This window comes from Aulonocara stuartgranti, assembly GCF_965226115.1.
Source record: "Aulonocara stuartgranti genome assembly, chromosome: 18".
In the NCBI taxonomy this organism is placed as follows: domain Eukaryota; kingdom Metazoa; phylum Chordata; class Actinopteri; order Cichliformes; family Cichlidae; genus Aulonocara; species Aulonocara stuartgranti.
In genome coordinates, this window is record NC_138954.1 from 5,518,645 (window position 1) to 5,528,974 (window position 10,330).

Below are 10,330 nucleotides of genomic sequence, written 5' to 3' on the forward strand. Positions count from 1 at the left end.
CCTTCACAGATGTGTCTGTATCAGGATGGGTCTAAAGGTGAACAAGAGCAGAGATCTGTTTCCCTTCAGAGCACAGAGGTAGTTTCTGTTCAGAGGAAGTGAAACTGTCTGACAGTCACTGAGAGACGGTGAAACGGCACAGCACATGAATCAAATGGATCAAACAAAAATCTGCTGTTCAGTCTGTTTGGATCTACTGAAGGATCCGGTGACTATTCTATAAATAGTTCTATACTATATACTACTATATACATATATATATATACTATATATAGTACTATATACTACTATAAATAGTTCTATTCTATACTATACTATAAAAACTGTGATTTTAATGAATGAATTCATATATTGTGTTGATGTTTTATTGTGTGAATAAACTGGAAGGTTTGACTATAAATCAAACTTTGAACAAAGTCTTTTCTTCTGTCTTCATTCCAGGATCTCACTCAAATCTGATGCAGAAAATATGAAACTAATCTGAGAGAATAACTGAAGCAGTTTTCCTCCTGAAGCATCACAAAGTTCAGAGTTCATGTTTAGAGCAGAAGATTCAGCAGTCGCTCTGTGACCTTTCAACTTTCTTCACTAAAACAGCTTCATTACAGAGAAACAAGTCACATTTTCTTCATGTTCTTAAGTCCTTTAAAATGTTTTTAATGGTCCTTGAATGCAGCATCAGTGTCGCAGGTTTAAAAGGTCACTTTCTGTTGTGTTCAAAGATTTCCTTCAGATATGGTCTTTAATCAGTAAAGCCAGTGATACAGCAGTGTCATTAGCTGTGTTATTGGCACCAGGCTGTGTTTATGTATGTGTTTAATTCTGTCTGAGGATGTCTTCAGCATGAAATGATCATTTGCTCAGCTGCTGTGTCTCATCTCTTATCAGACATTGGTTGGAACAGAGTTTTGTTGCTGACCATCTGACAAGAGGGTGAAGAAAAGCTTCAGGCTTCATTTGGACACTACGTTGGACAGAAGTCTCCACAAAAATGACTCAGAAACACAAATATTATTAATGAAAGTCCAAATGTCAAAAAGGGGTCATACATGATCCTGAGAAATGTCCTTGAACATTTGAACATGAGTCAGAGGGTTGTCAGGCTTCTACACTGCATCGTGGCATCAAGCCTGAGATGTCTGTGGAAACAAGTATGGAGGACACAAATGCACAGACGCAGTCGAGCTGTTTACTGCTGATGAGGAAGGAAAATAGTCTGTTGGATATTAAAGCAGCATTTATTAGAGTACGAACAGATACTTGTGTCTTTCATTTGATCCCCGTCAATGTACAGAAGACTTAAGGACCCTTTGACTTCTAACATACAGCTGCATGTTTACAATTATTTATTTATTTATTTCTAGCAAAGCGAGACTTTACTGATTAAAGACATATAATCAGACATATTACTGTTACTCTCTGAAAAAGACTCACATAAAGCAGATTTATCACAAGCAAACATCAAGACACATCCTTCATGGCTTAAAGTTGCAGTGGGACTCTTTCGCCATCTGGTGGTTGTAACAGTTATGACAACTGTTCCTGTATATATGTCCCTCCTCAGTGTGAAGAAGACTGGACTCCAAGCTGCTCCTGCTGATCACTGCGTGTTCCTCCTGTGTCTAAAATCTATTTCCATTATGAATCAGGAAACTGTTTGCACCAATCATAAAGCCAATAAAATACGTCACACACTAAGAAATAACAAAAAGGAATTGTGCATTTCAAGGAGATTTTTCCCTCGTTTTTTGAAATCATAAGAATACAAACTAATGCAAGACTGTCATGTTTTCATAAGTTTGTAGAGACACTGTTCTGTTGTATTCTAGGACATCAGTCACTTTTTAAATGCATGCTACTCCTCATCATCATCATCATCATCATCATCAGCACCCATGACCTCCTTTTAGTCTTTGTTTTGTTATTTTTCAGAGTTCAGGAGACGTTCTTATGGGATTTCCACAGTGTACAAGTGCTGTTTAGAGCCTTTACCTAAAAGAAAAGAGTAAAGTACAAAGTAGATTTACTCACTGCAGGAAAATAATGCCTCAATCTGATATATTGTCTTATATGACAAACTGAAAGTGATGCATCAAAGTGTAAGCAGCATTTTCCTGTTACAGCTGGTCTAGATGGAACTGATCTGATCTCCTTTATGTGCAGGTAGATATCCAGTGGGTTTGCTAAGGGTCACAGATGAGGGGCTGTGTGAGATGTTTAATGGGAAAGGAAATAAAACCATTGTTCCAGACCTGCAGCTAAGATACTCGAGTATCTTCAAATATGAAGCTGAGTATTACTTCCATACTTTCCTCCACTGCTGATGACCTTGTTACCTGCTGCTCCCTGTTAATGATCAGCCTCAGTTCTGATAGTAAACTGTTGGCTCTCGTTCTGTCAGGTTGTTGCTCAGTGACGTCTTGTTTTCATTTTCCTTCTTCTTCAAATGTGTCTTCCTTTAACTCTTTGCTTTTGTTTCTGCTTCAAACACCAAATGATACACGTGCTGCACCTCTGATGGTTTGTCAGAGAGCAGAACAATTTACATTACAGAGAATATTTTACAGTTGAACATAAACTTTCACTTTTTTCCTCTAAAGTGTGCTCACTGGTTTTTCCAGCTGCTGTGAGATGTTTCTGCCTGACTGTAAAGATGGAAATAAACACAGATGGAAACACTGAGTCAGAGTGTTGCTGCTGGTTAGTCAGTATATTAACAGAACATGGTTCATAAAACTGCTCCTACAACTGTTTTTGAATCAGTTTTAAAGACACTTTATTGTTCTGTTTTTGTCTTTTGGCATTTCTGTGCTAATTTCTTGTTTTAATGGTACTCTAATTTAAACTGATTTTTCCTATTTTAATACCTAAATAAATAATCATTTATTTTTTGTTCATTTGTCTAAATTCTGGGAAAAGAAAGAAGTTTGTATTTGTTTAAGATACAATGAAATCATATTTTGACATATTGGAAGATGACATGGAGCTGAAAAAATACTACAGGTATAAATGGAAACTACAGTTTATTTCTGTTATTTCCTGTGATAGTGTTTGTACACTCGCTCATGATAACTGTTCATTCAGCTGCTGTTTTTGTCTGCTGGACATCTTTAGCTTTCAGTAAGGATGCATTCATAGATCAGCACATCTTTTTGAACCACATTTCTTATGAGACTCAGAGTTTACATTTTGGAAATGTGGTGAGACCTGGGGTAGAAAGAGACTGAAGCTTCAACCTCGGCAGTTTTGTGTGTGTGTGAAGCAGAAAGATAAGAACTGTGTGGCCAACTCATCACACACATAATCCTGAATCAGAAAAACAGCATCAAGTGTTGTAATTGTTAAACACAGAAGTGTGATTTATATGTGGTTTTACTGATGGTTAACACAGTCGCACAAACACCTGAAACTGATCAAAATATAAAACAACATATTAAACATAAATATGTGCCAGTTACCAGAACTTATATGTGGTTTCACTGAGGTTTAATTCTGCTCAGTTTATCAATACTCACTCATACAAAAGTTTGTTATGTCTTATTGATTATTTGGCTTTAGGTTTTCCAGTTTTCCAGCTGCTGCTGTTTAATGTTTGCCTGGGAAAAGAAATTTCAGTTAGTGTGAGAAGTTTGGTTAAGCTGGTGGAAAACAATACTGTTACACTGACCTTTTGGATAAGATTGTCTTACCTGTGGTTTCTCTGATGTGCACGACAAAACAGTCTCCAGGCAGCTTGAGTGCCCATTTAAAGGTTCCTGGTGGTACCAAGTGATTGAAGAGAGGATTGAAAAGCCATATTAGTTTATTGTAGATTGTAGTCAGTTGGCCAAGCTTGTAATGAAAAACGGTTCATTACTCGAAGCTTTCATCACAGTCCTCTTTGGTGACATCTGGTGGGCAAATATATGAAGAGCAGCTTGAGTCTGCAGCTTATAATGAACTGCTTCATTATGATTGCCCACTCTGCAGAGCTGACAGCTCGTGTTTGATGTCATGTGACAGTTCTGTGTGATATCGGGCTGATATGTTGCTTTGAACATGAATTTTTGGGGGGTGAAAAAATTATGTTATCATCAATCAATCATGTGGTCAGAAGAATCTGTGCTTACCTTGCAGGAATGTTTTCAATTTACAGATTGGGAAGTTTTTATTCAGTCTTGATGCTTTGGTGGATGTTAGCTCATATGCAGGTTTTGTAAAGACATGATTATACCCCTTAAGCGTGCTAAAGTGTACCCTAACAATAAGCCATGGGTCACCAAATGCATCAAATCCTGTTTAAGGAAAAAGAGACAGGCTTTTAAAGAGGGGGCTGTTACTGACTTTCAGGCAGTCACCAAAGACTTGAAAATCGAGCTCTTGAAAGCAAAACAGATCTACAAAAACCTTCTTGAAAGAAAATTTGCTGCAAAAAATTTTGGGTCTGCCTGGACTTGTATGAAAACCATATCAGGGTTTCAAAATCCCCAGAGCAGCAGTCAGATCATTGTAGACGGTTTTAAGCCAGACAGAGATTTGAATATGCTTGATGCTCGTTTTAGTTCTTCTGAACTGAAACAGAAACTGAAAGTTACTCAACACTTCATCACTGAACTCAGCGATGTCCAAAAGGCCTTTCATACAGTTAATGTGAACAAGAGCCAGGGCCCTGATAACATTAGTGCCGCCTAATTAAATCTTGTGCTAAAGAGCTCAGTCCTAAATTTCAGCTTATTTTCAATAAATCCTTTCAAATACAAAATGTGCCCTCGCTTTGGAAGGAAGCTGTCGTCGTTCATGTCCCTAAATCTAGTCGTCCAAACGTCCTGAATGACTTCAGGCCTGTTGCCTCACCTGAGTTGTCATGAAAGTCTTTGAAAAAATCCTCAGAAATGTGATTATGGAAGAGATTGAATATCAGCTGGATCCAATGCAGTTTGCGTGCAGGCCCAACAGAGGAGTGCAGGACGCGCTTTGGACTAAATCTGATTCTTAAACATGTAGAGAGTAAAGGGACTTTTGCAAGACTTCTTTTCATTGATTTTTCTTCTGCTTTTAATACAATACAGCCCCATATTTTAATGAAAAGACTTTTAGAAGAGTTTGAAATCAGGAAAAACCTGGTTTGCTGGATTTTAGATCTTTTAACTGACAGGTCACAAAGAGTGAGAATAAATGGGGTTCTGTCTGACCCAGTGTTCTCCTCCACAGCTTCTCCTCCAGGGTGTCTCTTATCGCCCTTATTATTCATTCTCTTTACAAACACGTGTCAGAGCAGATATGAAAACAGGGCCATCATTAAATTTACAGATGACTTTGTTATTGTCAGCTTACTGAAAGAGGGTGAAACTCACCATAGTCCAATCATTGATGACTTTGTTCAGTGGTGGGAGGAGTCTTATCTCCAATTGAACATATCTAAAACAAAAGATATGGTTATTGATTTTAGGAAGCAACTAAATGGGCACAGAGTCACTTTAATTAAAGGTCAGAAAATAGAGCAAGTGCAATCATATAAATATCTTGGGACCATAATCAATGAAAAACTGAACTTTTATTGCAAATCGGTCTGTAAAAAGGGTCACCAGTGCCTTTACTGCCTCAGGAAACTTGCTCATTTCCACATTGAGCGAAAGATTTGAACTTTGTTTTCTTGTTCTTTTATTGAGTCTGTTTTATCTTTTTGTTTGGTGCCATGGTTCAGTCAGACCTCTGTCACAGAGAAAAATTGACTGAATTAGTGAGTGAGATGGTCCAGTCGTCTGATAGATGAGTCACAGGCCTGTTTAGACTCCCTGTACTCTAAACAGGTACCACAGATGCTTAATCAATCCTTAAAAATGGTTCCCATCCTCTACGGGGTGGATTTAGCTTCTTTCTTCAGGACGGAGGTTTCTAGTTCCAAGATGCAGGACAAAGCATTATAAAAACAGCTTTGTCCCTGCTGCTGTCACTGAACTCAATAAGAATTGTTTTTGATTTGATTCACTTTGTTTAATTAAAATATGTGTTTTGTCAGGTTTCATTAGGTGTGTGTGTTTGTGAAGGGAGGCCAAATGCTATCATTGTTCTGTAAAGCAAATTTACCTGTGGGTATAAATAAAGTAACCTTAACTTAAAGCTTATAGGAGGTTGTGAGGTCACTGCCTCCACCTGATCATGTAATTAACCAGCAGACTGGTACGTTTATATATAATATACTATAAGTTATATCATTATAATTATGTGTACATCATATTTCTTATGTACATTTTAGACCTGGGAGCAGAAATGCTGATGAACTGGTTTTTATTCAGGAACAGGCAGAGCGTCCTCTCTTCCTGGCTCCATGTCTATAATTATGTCACACACTGATTCGCTCTCACAAAACCACCAAAACACGGCACAAATCCCACCAATGGTTCAATTCCTTATAAATCATTGAATCAGGTACTGAAGCAGTGACGTGCTGAATGAAGCTTCAGACGTCATTGATCACGTGACTCTGTTCAGTCAAACCAAGCCTCAGCACAGCGTTTCTGAAGCAGTGTGTTGATTTTTTGACACACGTGCCGGAGCTTCAGCTTCAAACGGGCCGTCACCATCAGAGTTGCTGGAACCATGTCCCACTACTGGCTACTCTGTTTTATTCTGTGTTAAGTTTTTGAATGTGAATTTTCTGTGTTAAGAATAACAAAGAAAATGTAATGAAGTGATTTTAAAGTTTAAACTTTGTGTTAAATCTTGTGAGTCAGAGAGAGAGAGAGAGATGAGGTGTGGGTGCACATCAGATGATCAAATGTCAACAACCTGATTGGCCCAAGTATGAAGATGTGACGTCCACTGAGGGAAGGGGGGAGAAAGGGTGAGCAGGTATAAAAGTGAGGTGAAGAAGAGATTTGGGGTTCTTCCCTTTTGTCCTCTGTGAGATGAGCAGTTCAGAAGTTTGGATCTAAGAGGTTCACAGTTAAAATTCCAGCAGAGACGCTAAAAGGAGAACCACAGTCCAACCTGTGAATGTTTTTAACCCTTTGTGAAACAACAACAGGGCCGTACAGAGAGGTTTAAAGGGGCGGGTGCTCAAAGTTAAAAAGGGGCACATTGAACCAGGCTGAATAACAACAACACACATTCATCAAGAATCTAATATGGGAAGGGCAGGGCTGTGTTGATCTGAGACTGTAGACATTAAAAAGTCCATAGGAGAGATGGTAGCTGATTAAACAAGTGTCATGAGATAATAACAAAATGCAAAGATTGGTGACAGCGCTTGGAACCATAAGGCAACAAAAAACTGTGAGAAATAATTTAGGCTCTGCCTGTGAATCACTCTTTGCTTCTCTTCTTCCTTCCATCCCATCATTTCATATATCACTCTCCACTTGCTATGTGAGAACAAGGCACAACTTGCTATTGCAATAAACTATAATCTAATTATCCACACCTAACAACTCTTGCACTTAATCTATAATAAAATGATGACAGAAAAATGTTATAGCCCTGCCTTTAGTAGCCTCACACAGCTCCTACTGTTTAGAATAGAATAGAATATAATTCAACTTTATTGTCATTGCACATGCACAGGTACAGGGCAACGAAATGCAGTTTGCATCCATCCAGAAGTGCTTTAGTGATATAGATATATTGCAGTAAATATTAGCAATAATATAGATATGTAAATATAGATATGTTTAAATAGATATGTTTAAATATAGATATGTTTCCTCCTCATGTCCTTACTAGGCATGTCTGGACAATGTTATATCATGAGTAATATTTTTTTTTTAAATCCATCTAAATAAAACACACACATGCACGCACACACAGTGACATTTTAGACCTTCTTCAGAATACTGTATATACTATGGGCATCATGGTGCTGATCCAGAATCCTTACATTATTATTTATTACTAGAGCTACAATAATAAAGCAATGAGGAGGCAAGGCAAGGCAAGGCAAGTTTATTTGTATAGCACAATTCAACAACAAGGTGATTCAAAGTGCTTTACAGAGACATTAGAAACAAGAACAAATAAAAAGCATGATTTAAAATTGAATAAAACAAGCAAATAAACTAACTAACTAATTAACAAACAAACAAACAACAGTATATAAAATCAAAACAGATAAAATCAGAACAGTAGATAAAATCAGTAGTTAAATGTAAGTTTTGAAATTTAAGCTTAAAGTGTGGATTTGGTGCTTTATTCAAATGCAGCTGAGAACAGGTGAGTCTTCAACCTGGATTTAAATAAACTGAGTGTTTCAGCTGATCTGAGGCTTTCTGGGAGTTTGTTCCAGATATAAGGAGCATAAAAGCTGAATGCAGCTTCTCCGTGTCTGGTTCTGACTCTGGGAACTGATAAAAGACCGGATCCAGATGACCTGAGGGATCTGGATGGGGAAGTAATAAATATGAAATAATGTCATTATGATGATTCCATTTGTTTCACTATCCACTCTGTGCAGGGCAAAGCTTATTACATTTTTAAACTGTAGAGATACAATAATTTTACTGCTGTAAAATCCAAATTTTGTCTTATTTAAAATATAAATCTAATATAATCTGCTTCTTAATGTATGTTCTTTAAAATACAGCGTGTGTTTTTTAATATATTATAATTATAATAATTATTATGTGGACATGCATATTAGATCGTTTTTTAGTGAAATATAATCCCTCCAGAAAGGCAGGAAAAGCCCGGAAACTTACTTTAAAACTAAATATGTTCTAAATACTTTAAAACTAAATATGTTCCCTAAAACGGTGACAGAGCTACAGACCCATGACAGCCTTACACAGGTAGCCAGCAGCTGTGACCAGCACAACTTGTGCAGTTAATAAAAGGACAGGTAATGTTTGTCGCGCTGTTGCACACACAGCACGCTCGTTTGTTTCAGTTCGTCAGTTGCAACAAGACAGCTTACCAACGTGTACGTAATAAGCCAATACTCCTGTGTGCTACACACTACAGTGTGCGCTGTACACCTACTTACTGGTTTTGTCGCATCAGTCTGTGTCTCTGAGTTAACTTGTGTTTCTCATACAGCTCCGGACCGCTAAAAATGCGCGTGCTCTTTGTGAGCTCGTTCCCGGCTCGTAACCAGCGCGTTCTGTCGTCAAGGGCGATCATTGGTTAAATGTGATCATGTGACTGATGCAAGCCAGATCCTTTTATTTAGCAAAACTGTGATTAATAGTTAAATATTATTGTTGAGGGGCACAGACAGGACTCCGCACGCACGCACACAAAAGAAAATTTTTTTTTTAAAAAGTTGCCTCAACAAAAGGGCACTTTGGGCACCCATCAGGAAAGGGGCGGGTGCTCAAGCCCCTATAGTCCCCCCCCCCCCCCTCTGCACGTGCCTGAACAACAAAGGCATAAATATGATCATATAAATATCATCTACTGGGTCAGACTCATAGGATCAGGGATTAGAACTCCTTTTATCAGAGAGATGAAATCTACTTCCTGTACAGGGTTGTTTTGTGGGCCTACCGATCGACAGAAACTAGAGTCAATAAAAAAACTGGACATTGGCTCAATGTGTGTGTGGCACAGGCAAACAAGGACTGAGCGCTGTGTAGTCCCACATAAAGTCAGACACCTGGTCACCCTAGGTGGACCATGGCATGGTCTATATGGAGGACACAGACACTGCTGAAAACATGACTCTGTCTGGTTTAGATGATCAAATGTCTTTACTTTAGGAGGCTGTGGCTCAGAGTACAGTCACATAATGCCTTTGAATAAATGTAAAAAGCTTGTTTTTCTCCTGCTTTGATTTCTTTGTCCAGGTAGAAATTCTGCTTTTTGCCTCTAAAATCGGAAACAGTTTGAAACAAAGTTTGGCGCTCTAATCCTCTCTGTGTTTGTCCTTTGGTCAGATGGTGATATTGAATGAAATATTCCAGTATTCAGTAGCTCAGCAGCTTTGTAACATGTGGTTTTGCACACTGTTCAAACCTCAGATGTTTGTGTAAACAAGTGTGGAAGACACAAACTCACGGGGGGAGGAACGACATTTACTGTTGATGTGTCTGACATTTAGTCTCCATGAGTTCTCATAAGACTGAAGAACTCTGTGATCTCTAACATGCAGCTGTATGTTTTGAAATCATGTGTCTCATTCTCTGGACTTTACTAGACAACGAGTGAAGAACATGTAACGAATATCATCTTTAAACTGATGAATAATAACTCTGCCTCTGTGTCTTCATAAAAAGATCGTACTTCTGAAAGGTCAGAGGGCAGCATCCACTCTGGGTTTACACAGTTTTGCAGCTTTAGCTCTTCTGAAGTTCAGCACCTGCTTTTTCAACCAATCAGAAGCCAGTATTGTAGAGAGTTCATATTTCTTTTCATGCAA

At 38.2% G+C, this 10,330-nt stretch overlaps 1 long non-coding RNA gene across 5 annotated transcripts; it reads right to left on the reverse strand.

Moving 5' to 3' along the window:
- Positions 1-1,314: 1,314 nt before the first annotated feature.
- On the reverse strand, positions 1,315-9,050 carry LOC309694602. Of its 5 annotated transcripts, none has more exons than XR_014272919.1 (6): positions 8,957-9,050; positions 5,334-5,397; positions 3,690-3,890; positions 3,516-3,596; positions 2,253-2,645; positions 1,315-1,992 (listed from the first exon to the last, which is right to left on the reverse strand). It is a non-coding gene; the product is annotated as an uncharacterized lncRNA (long non-coding RNA). The 5 variants fall into 5 exon arrangements; XR_014272920.1 differs by lacking the exon at positions 1,315-1,992 and having other exon boundaries at positions 2,001-2,514; positions 2,610-2,645; XR_014272921.1 differs by lacking the exon at positions 1,315-1,992 and having other exon boundaries at positions 2,001-2,645.
- Positions 9,051-10,330: the final 1,280 nt, after the last annotated feature.